Raw genomic sequence first — 10,862 nt, forward strand, 5'->3', positions numbered from 1 at the left:
TGAGGCTCAGAGAAGGTAACAGACTTTCTTAAGAACACGCAACGGACAGCGGGGATCAGAATTTTAGCCCTGTGGACTGACTCTCTAGCAGGCGCTGTCCTAGTAGAAAGCCATAAGAAGGGCTGAGCTGGGGAGGCGGCTTTGAGTGTGTGATAAGGTCACTCTTGTGAGGGCCCAGACTGAGGTCTCACTATCAGCTTCTGGGGAAGACACTGTGTTCTCTCTGGCTCTTGGCCCAGGAAACTTTATTAACCACGATGACCAGAAGAAAGTAGATGTGGCAAATTGGAGGACTGCCTAGGGGGATCCCAGATTGCAGGGAAGAGAGAGATGAGTAGACACTGAAAGGAGCAAAGAAGAAAGGTGGCGAGGGTGGTGCCCTTTCCCCACCACCGGCACACGCCTCTTCAAAAGTAGCTAGTCCACATAGTCCCCCCCTTTCCAACTTTCTGGTCTTTGTTGCTTGGTACCAAGTACTCTAATCTTCTCTTCTGCCCTCCGTCTTCCTGTTCCTCTAAGGTTTGAAGTCATACAACAGATGACCCTGGATAAAAGTAGTGGTGGGCAGGGAGGGAGATGCCATGGATGGGCAGATGGACCAGGACAGGGCAACTCCTGAGTCCGGGGGAGTGGCGTCCTTATGAATTGGCACTTCATGTACCTTTTCAGTGTGTCAGTGAGTTGTTCCCAAATAGTTCGTCAGAAATTCATGAAATCTGATTAAAAAGACTCTATCTCGTTCTTATTATGCTCTCTATCCTTTTCCACAGTGAACCCAGATAAGCCTAAAGAGAATTTTAACTCAGTTTCATCCCAGCCCCTGATCGGCGAACACATTTTCCCACTCAAAAAAGAAAGAAAAAAAAAGAAAGAAAAAAGATTTTGGAAACTTCCTCTGGTGAGTTGATTTCTTTCCACCTGTTGTTCTCTCTCTCTAGGTCTCATTTTCCGTTTTTTCAGACATCACAGAACAGAAAAGAAACTTATACAGACTCAGCCAGGACGAGGTGCCCACCCACACACTGAAGGCTGTGGGAGGCAGTATGGTTAATCATTTCACAGAGAGAAACCTTCTCTGGGGAGAGCAGGAGAGAAGAGGTTGAATCCTTTGCTCACCTGAGGTTGACAAAATAAAATTAGAGCATTCAGGCCATGGGGGAAAGAGAAATATTGAAAGAATAGCCACAGGGAATATCCCACCAAGCTGTGTCTGTCACAACCCCACTGCCCTCGCACCTGCGTCTGGAAACTCAAGTTTCTGGGAAATTTGGTCTGAGACGGTGATGGGAAAAAAACAGCATTCTAGGAAGAACTGTTACAATCAAGTAGGAGTTTTACATTTCTGACCTCAAACCTGAGCAGACAATAAAAGGAACTTTCTATATCTGGAATCAATTTCTCTTTGCATCCATTTCACCCATTGGCAGAAACTTGTTTTCAGCCAAGTCAGGCCCTCCCCTCTTCCCCACCACTAGGATTGTGCTCAAGCACGAAAGTGAAGCCACTCCCACTTCCTACAGTGCTGCACCCCCACTCTCAGGGGTACAAGAAACCCCTCTACTGCCGGCTGCTGGTGCCATGCCAGGCGCCCAGGAACCCCATGAGGTGCCCAGATGCCATTTCTATTTGTGCTTTCTTGTAATTCCCTTTTACTCTGTGGCCATCCCTCTGCTTCCAACCCCCCAACACCTGCCGCATTGCCACGGTACTACCTAGGGCTTCAGGGGAAAGCTATTAACAACACAAAAGGTAGTGAAAACTTTCTGCCCCTGGTGCTCTTTGATCCCTTGAGGAGGAGGAAAGCTGCTAAGTTGCAGCCACTCTATTTGATTTTTTCTTCTTTCATGTTACTTCAGGTCCAAAGGATCAAGGAAAAATTACAGTCTCGGCACAGAACAAAAGTGAAATGCCATTTTTTCGCCCATAATATTGATAAATACACATGTTCACGCTAGTTCTCAGTGTTGGACATGCTGCAGGACCGTGGATGTGCTCATTCGCTAATGATGGAAATACAGATGGCATGCAGACCTTGTGGTGAGGGATTTGGCAACAGGTATCAAAAATATTACACAATTTGGGGCCGGCCCAGTGGTTAAATTTGTGCATTCTGCTTCGGAGGCCCGGGGTTTTCGGGTTCAGATCCTGGGTACAGACCTAAACACTGCTCATCAAGTCATGCTGTGGCAGCATCCTACATAAAATAGAGGGGGATTTGCACAGATGTTAGCTAAGGGCCAATCTTCCTCACCAAAAAAAGAGAAAAAAATCTTATACATTTTGAACGCCTATCAATTCTACCTGAAATAATATTAATTCTGTGTTAAAAATGACATATACACCCCAAAATGCACGTACACAACATTTATTAAAGTATTGCTTAAGCATTGAATAATTGGAAACAATCTAAAACTCCAAAAATAAGAGACTCATTAAATGTATTAGGGTACTTCCATACAGTGGAAGAAGCGTGCAACCATAAAAATTTGTTGAGGATGAATATTTAACCAAATGAAAAATGTCAATGATACATGGGAAAGCTCATAACAAAATAATATTTATAACATCGTTTTTGTAAAAACTTGCATCATGTAATATGAATAGAAAAAAAGACTCAAAAAAAACTAAAAGCTGACATGTTAATATTAGCATCCCTAGATTATGGGCAGTTTAAACATTTTTTTTCTTTTTCTAAAATGTCCACACTGGAGAGATCTCATCAAGATGGTGGCATAGGCAGACCCTGAACTCACCTCCTCCCATGAACACAACCAGGTTACAGCTATTCTTGGAAAAATTACCCCTGAGAGAGAACTGAAAACTGGATAAAAAGAACCCCCGCAACAAGGGACAGTCCTGACTGAGTTGGAAGAGGCAGAAATTCCTTTCTGGAGAGAAAAAAAGTCACCTTAGCAAGCTGCAGAGCTTCACAGCCGGGCGGTAGCCACCCTAAGGTGCACAGCCCTCCCTGGAGGAACGGTGGACCTGAGCAGGGGCACATTACTGCTTTAAGCATCCTTTAGACTCAGCACAACTGAGATAAGTGTCATAATATCTGCCTTCACTGGCTATTAACAATAACCAGAATACCCAGGAAAAGGTATTGGACATAAGGGAAAAAAAGCCAACTCTTAAAGGAACCATGCATAAATTCACCCATTTCAGAAAGCAATCTAAAATAAAATGGATATGGAAGGAAAGTACCTGAACATACTAAAGACCATATATGACAAACCCAAAGCTAATATAATTCTCAATGGAAAAAAACTGAAAGCTATCCCTCTAAGAACAGAAACAAGGCAAGGATGCCCACTCTCATCACTCTTATTTAACATAGTATTGGAAGTCTTAGAGCAATCATGAAAGAAAAAGACATAAAAGTGATCCAAATTGGAAAGGAAAAGGTGAAACTGTCACTATTTGCAAATGACCTGATTTTATATATATAAAACCCTGAAGAATCTAGTGAAATCTTTTAGAAATAATGAATGAATACAGCCATGTTGCAGGATACAAAATCAACATACAAAAATCAGTTTCGTTTCTATACACTGGCAACAAAGTAGCAGAAAGAGAAATTAAGAATCCAATCCCATTTACCATTGCAACAAAAAGAATAAAATATCTAGGAATACTTAACCAAAGAGGTGAAACATCTGTACACCAAAAACAATAAAACATTGTTGACAGGAATTGAAGGAGACACAAAGAAATGGAAAGATATTCCATGCTCTTGGGTTGGAAGAATTAGCAAAATTAAAATGTCCATACTTCCTAAAGCAGCCTACAAATTCAATGTAATCCCTGCCAAAATTCCAACAACACTTTTCACTGAAATAGAACAAAGAATCCTAAAATTTGTATGGAACAACAAAAGACCCCATATGGCCAAAGGAATCATGAGAAAAAAGAACAAAGCTGGAGATATCACACTCCTTGATTTCAAAATATACTACAAAGCCATAGTAAGCAAAACAGCATGGTACTGGCACAAAAACAGACACTCAGATCAATGGAACAGAATAGAAAGCCCAGAAATGAACCCACAATCTATGGACAGCTAATTTTCAACAAGGGAGACAAGAGAATATGATGGAGAAATAAGACTTTCTTCAATAAATGGTGTTGGGAAAACTGGACAGACACATGGAAAAAAATGAACGCAGACCATTATCTTACACCATACGCAAAAATTAATTCAAAATGGATTAAAGACTTGAATGTAAGACCTGGGACCATTTAACTTCTAGAAGAAAACATAGGCAGTATGCTCTTCAAGATCAGTCTTAGCAGCATATTTTCAAGTCATGTCTGACTGGGCAAGGGAAACAATAGAAAAAATGAACAAATGGGACTACATCAAACTAAAAAGCTTCTGCAAAGCAAAGGAAACCATCAACAAAACAAAAAGACAATCTAACAATTAGCATAAGATGTCCGCAAACCATATATCAGATAAGGGGTGAATATCCAAAATATACAAAGAACTCATACATCTCAACAACAAAAAAACCAACAACCAAATTAAAAAATGGGCAAAAGATCTGAACAGAGATTCCTCCAGAGAAGACATATAGATGGCCAATAGGCACACGAAAAGATGCTCAACTAACTCTCAGGGAAATGCAAATCAAAACTACAATGAGGTATCACCTCACTCCGGTCAGAATGGCTATAATTAACAAGGCAGGAAACAACAAATGTTGGAGAGGATGTGGAGAGAAGGGAACCCTCATACACTGCTGGTGGGAGTGCAAACTGGTGCAGCCACTATGGAAAACAGTATGGAGTATCCTCGTAAAATCAAGAATGGATCTACCACATGATCCAGGTACTCCACTGCTGGGTATTTAAAATAACTTGAAAACACAAATTCATAAATATAAATGCACCCCTGTGTTCATTGCAGCATTATTCTCAATAGCCAAGACTTGGAAGCAACCTAGGTGCCCATCAAGGGACGAATGGACAAAGAAGATGTGGTCTATATACGCAATGGAATACTACTCAGCCATAAGAAATGACTAAATCTGGCCATTTGTGACAACATGGATGGACTTTGAGGTATTATGCTAAGTGAAATGTCAGAGGAAAAAGGTCAAATACCATATGATCTCACTCATAAGTAGAAGATAAAAACAACAACAAACATATAGCAACAGAGACTGGATTAGTGGTTACCATAGGGGAAGGGGAGAGGGGGGAGGGCAAAAGGGTTGATTAGGCACATGTGTTTTGTGATGGATTGTAATTAGTCTTTGAATGAACATGACGTAATCTACACAGAATTTGAAATATATTACGATGTACACCTGAAAGTTATATAATGTTATAAACCAACGTTACTGCAATTTAAAAAAATAGTTAAAAATAAATAATAATAAATTTAAAACATAAAAATAAAATATCTACAGCGTATTTTCTGTCTGTTGTATTTATAATCAGAACTTTTAAAAGAAGTTCACTGAATGACCAGTGAATATTACAATTATTTTGAATATTTTGTTCTTTCCATCAAAATGTTCTCTCCAACTGAAAGTTCAACAGAAGACAGCACAGCACTCAGCCCTGAGGATTTTATACAAGCTTGAAGAATAAACTTCACAGAAATGAAAACCATTTGTGTTTCACACTCCTGCTCTAATTTGGAAGCTAAAGATAACAGCTTCTGCTAAATTCGAAATGAATTCACCAAAAACAAAAATAATCTCTGCAAAAAATAAACAAAAAACCCCACCATCTACAACATACTATTTCCATGAACATTCCATTCACTTTCTAGTTGGCTGGACAGTCCCTCCTCATTATTCTTCCTGCAAAATGAATCCTTAGATTCATGATCACATGAACCAGACAGATTCTATTGATCGTTGAAAACACTGCAATCCAAGAATACAGAAATTGGACAAGCCTGAGATCAAACCTGGAAAGTAGAGTTTAAAAGGACAAATGAAAGAATGGCCAGCGAAAGGAGTTGCATATACCAAGAGGAGTCATTTAAAATATGTTTGTACACCACAAAGAATTTTGGAGAAAAAATCATAGTTGAAAAGTCTCTTAGTAAATGAAGAGGGAGTTCTCTCTATATTACATTACATCAACTAATACTATTTTTGAAAGAATGTACATCACGGAAATGAAAAACCATTTGATGTTGAAAAATGGAAACTACTGATGAAATTATACATTTATTTCACTTGAGGAGTTAATTTCCTTTTTGGTTTTATTTATGATATTTTAATATGCTGACTTAAAATTTTTAATTAAATGAAAAGATACACGTAAACATTCTTCTTTTGAATAAATCGTGCTTTAGTCAGGGCTGTAAGCTACGTGTGTGAACCCTGCAGTTGTTACTGTGAGTGCTGGTGAAGACAACCAGAACTTCAGCTGCGTCAGTGCTTCCACGACTGGTTTTCATCTATCCCTAAGACTGCAGTTCACTGGATGGAGTGAAAATAATATCTCCTTGTTCTGGAACTATCAAGAGCAGTAACCACCACACCTGGCTTGCTGGGCTAGTGCCTAGAGATCTAGGTTTTAGGTCCAGATCCATCCGAATGGCTCTGTGGCCATAGGGTTAGTCCTTGATCATGCTGGGCCTTGGGGCCTTCATCTTATAAAGGAGAAGGATGATTGTATCTCATGGTCTTCTCAGCACTGTGGAGAGAACAAAACCAGAAAATGCGCCATGCAGGGTCAGGAGCTAATGGTGACCAGAAATGAAATGAAGAGCTTTCAGAGCAAATGATATTGACAATATCATAGTGGTTTCCCTCCTTCAGAGTCAACTCTTGACCGAGGCCACAGCCTGGCATTCGGGATGTGTACAGCCTGGCACAACTTCTTGGTTGTGAGATATCAGCTATGGGTTGTTTCTTAGAACTCCCGTGGTACTTTCCATAAAGTTAAGAAACTTATTCCACACCTCCCTCCATTCTTATTTCAACTGGATAAAGTCTTCTCCACCTCTGGCCTTGGAAATACTGCCGTATCTCACTGACTGAATCACAGTCTCTATCTTCAGGGCAGCCCTTGCCAGAACTCTGCCTATGTGCCTAGGGAATTTCACTGAACTGTGCACGTTTACCCCACTGACCCCACATTGTTTTTGTTGTAATCTTGTTTGGTTGGTAGAGTGAAACTCAACACACACATTATTTTCTCTCAGGTATGTAAAGGTTCGTTGATACTCCAAGGGCAGTTTTCTGAATTGGGTTGATTGATACGGCCCTCCTTGGAAGAGATGTGGATGGGGGATTGGTAGAAATGTCAAGTTAATTTAAATATTTTAAAATTTGTCTTAGTCTTTCACATTTTTCTCCTTAAAATCATAAAAATTAGAGCTGGAACGATCCTCCCTTCATTTTATAACAAGAAAACTGAGGCTCAGAGGAATGAAGTGGCTCACATCGAAAGGTTACACAACAAGTTAATATCAGAGCCAGGGCCAGAAACTAAGTCTTCTCATTTGTATTGCGAACTTCTTGCGTCATCATACTCTCTTAGAGCACATCTCAGAATGGTGACACAACTTCCTCTCCGTAGAAGTGTCTGCCCCTCCATTGCCTAGGTTCTTGAGGTTCTTGATTACTGCTGCCCAGAAGAGGAAGTGAAGTGCCTCAGTGAGCAGACCCACTCAGCTCAGGGTTTTGGAGTGCCGAGGAGTCTCCGTGGGGATAACTTCCCTATAGACCTTAACGCATCGCTGTGGTCATTTCAGCATCCAGCTCAGGGACTGCACTCACTGCTTTGGACAAAGTTATGAACAATGGCTTATAACTGTTTGTCATTTTAACAGCCATCCATTGATTTCCCCCAGTCAATTCTACAGTCCCATTTTTCTATTTCTGTGTGGGCTTTGACCAGGAGTTTATAAAACAATATTAGAGACAGGCCAGCAATTCTTACGCTTGGAACAGGTTCCAAGAACGGTGTTTTCCAGAGCAGGGAACTGGAAGTGGTGGGTTTGGCCTAGATGGAGGTAGAAGAGCGGTGTTGGGACCTGGCCCTGGGTCCAGGACAAGCACCTCCCCTGAATGAGCACAGGCATCCTTGAGCAGCTAGAGGTGCTATTGCCTTTGTGAGTCCCTTATATGTAAAAAAAACAATTATTTTATGGTCGTATGTATATAATGACAGACAAAATCCAGGTTGAATTCCTTATTATATACTGATTATATTTGTTCTTTCTTCTGATTTTGAAAGAAACTAAAATTAAGCATTTTTGAGGGCCCTAAAAGTCGCATGGGTCCTGGGCCCTGGGCCTTCCTCACCTGAAGGAGAAGCTGGCCTTTGTCAGAATCAGATGGGCTGAGACAAATCCATCTTCTGCTGCTTCTTCATGACATCCTGAGTTCCCAAAACCCTTGTGTCCTGTTCTCTAAAATGGGGACAATCGGGGCCGGCTCCATGGCTGAGTAGTTAAGTTCACACGCTCCGCTGTGGCGGCCCAGGGTTCGGATCCTGGGCACAGACATGGTACCACTCGTCAGGCCACATTGAGGCGGTGTCCCACATCCCACGACTAGAAGGACTGGCAACTAAGATATACAGCTGTGTACAGGGGGAGTTTGGGGAGATAAGCAGAAAAAAAAAAAGATTGGCAACAGTTGTTAGCCCAGGTGCCAATCTTTAAAAAAATATTTAAAAAAAATAAAAATAAAATGGGGACAATCACCAATCTTCTGCCCAGGGCCACTGTCACAATAGGAGGAGATCATGCGTATAAAGGAGAGACTCTCCCCATCCTTCCACTTCCCTCTCTTTCCTGGCAGACTGACCTGCAGCATTTTGTCCTAGATGTCTACCTTCCGAAATTACAGACAAACCCCTGGTTAATGGCATAGCCATTAGCAGGATCCAGTTTTCCTAGATGTCAGGTCATTTCTCTCCCACTGTACGACACTCCCTCTGCTCTTGTCCACAGGTTCAGAACATCGCTAAAACTTCCTTCTGATGATGTCCACTCCACTCCAAGTGACTTCATATTCTCCTCATTGTTGCACAAACACAAGCTAACTTCTCGTCTAAAATAATTCACCTTGAGATCTTTTTAAAAATTTGCTAAATAACACAGCTGCTCCAACTATGGGAGACAGAGGAGGAATAGATGTCCAATTTATGGTGAAAATAACCCTGATTGATGGATCCTGTAGTATTCTGGGGCCTGCCTTGCTCAGCTAGTCATTAGTCATGAACAATTGTGAAAGACTCTGAAGTGGGAAAAAAAAAGGTGGATGATTATTTATATACATAATGCAAATAATTTTTGTTCATACCAGTGCAAACTAATTGTGTTCTTGTTGGAATGCAGTTGGTCATTGCCCTACAGAAGAACAGTTTTAAAACTATTTGAAAAATTTATTTTATAATTCCTTATTCTCTCCCTGTATATGTATTGGTTATTGGACTTCTCCCTTAACTGATTTTAACATCTTACTGCTTCCTTCATTTGACTAATGAGTAAAATAAAATCTTTGACACATGTTCATTTTATATTTGCATGAGTCTGATTTTACCTTTTTTGTAAGATTATTCTTTAACACATTTCATCACCAATGATAACTCTCACCTCCTTCACTTAGCCTCATCACCTTCCGACATGGACCAAAGCCTAAGACAAGCCTTTAAGTCACAAGCCCATGAAAGGCCTGGATTATCTGACAGAAGGAAAGGATATTAAATAAGACAAGTTCTAAAGTGAACAGCTTCATTATGAGAAGTCTGGAAACCCCATTTCTTGATTACTGGTTTAAGATCGTCATATATGTATACTCTCCTTTTATGAATTCTAAGTGTGTGTGGTATGTTAGGTTGAACCATATGAAATTACTATCTTATAGATTAAAATGGTCAAATATCAGCACATTTAAATTGTTCAATCTAATATATACATATAGGATACACATATGTATGTATATACACGCATACACACAGCACACCTCTATATAGAATAAAACTCTAAATGATAATGGAATTTTCTGGGCTAATTTGCGAATAAGCAGAGAACCAAATTTCTTCGTGTGTTTCTCTGCTTCTTTAAGCTCTCATTAGTGAGAGTTTTTGTGAAATGTCAAGAGACAAGGAAGTGCGGTATCGTAGAAAACATTAGGCCAAGAATTAGGAGGCTTTTAGGCTAATTCTTCTCTAAAATGTACTCATCCCATTAGTAAACATCACCTTAGAAAACTTTCATTTGATATCGAAGGATCTTGCATTGCAGTGTTTAACCATCTATTTTTTCTGAGGATCCAGAATAAATAGGAATTTAGGTTGAGTTAGAGCTTGAAATTCTCTGTTTTACTTTTGGTTGGTTTGCCTTAGGGTTACCCCCCACCCGCCCCACCGAGGAAGATTAACCCTGAGCTAACATCCATGCCCATCTTCCTCTACTCTTTTTACATGTGGGATGCTTGCCTCTGCATGACTTGATAAGTGGTGCATAGATTCATGCCCGGGATCTGAACCACTGAACCCTGGGCCACTGAACTGGAGCGAGTGAACCTAACAGATGCACCACTGGTTTTGAAGACAAAAATTTCTTGATATGAACTTTTTTTCTGATTGGCCTCTTTCTACCAAAGGGGAGGGCAGCAAACACAAAATCTGGCTGAGATTCCATTTAGCAGGGCTCCCGTGATGCTGAATTTGGCTCTCCCACATTTTAGAGAACATACACCTACACTGTCCCGTATCCATCACAGTGAGTGTGTCACCCATGATAGTAGTGACTCATGCATATGAGAGGAAGGCGACATTGGCCCCCACTCATAATACCACACATACTCTTGGTTCCAGTTGTGGCAAAGACTTGTGTTGAGTCATCCTCGTGTTCTCACCTTCTCTGCAATGCATGTGAC

The 10,862-nt window shown here is 40.6% G+C and overlaps 1 long non-coding RNA gene across 1 annotated transcript; it reads left to right on the forward strand.

Annotated features, from left to right (window-relative positions):
- Window positions 1–706: 706 nt before the first annotated feature.
- On the forward strand, window positions 707–9,476 carry LOC138919675 (uncharacterized). The gene is made up of 3 exons (XR_011430100.1): window positions 707–898; window positions 1,857–2,056; window positions 8,930–9,476. It is a non-coding gene; the product is annotated as an uncharacterized lncRNA (long non-coding RNA).
- The last annotated feature ends 1,386 nt before the right edge of the window (window positions 9,477–10,862 follow it).

This window comes from Equus caballus, chromosome 20 (genome assembly GCF_041296265.1).
Source record: "Equus caballus isolate H_3958 breed thoroughbred chromosome 20, TB-T2T, whole genome shotgun sequence".
NCBI lineage: Eukaryota > Metazoa > Chordata > Mammalia > Perissodactyla > Equidae > Equus > Equus caballus.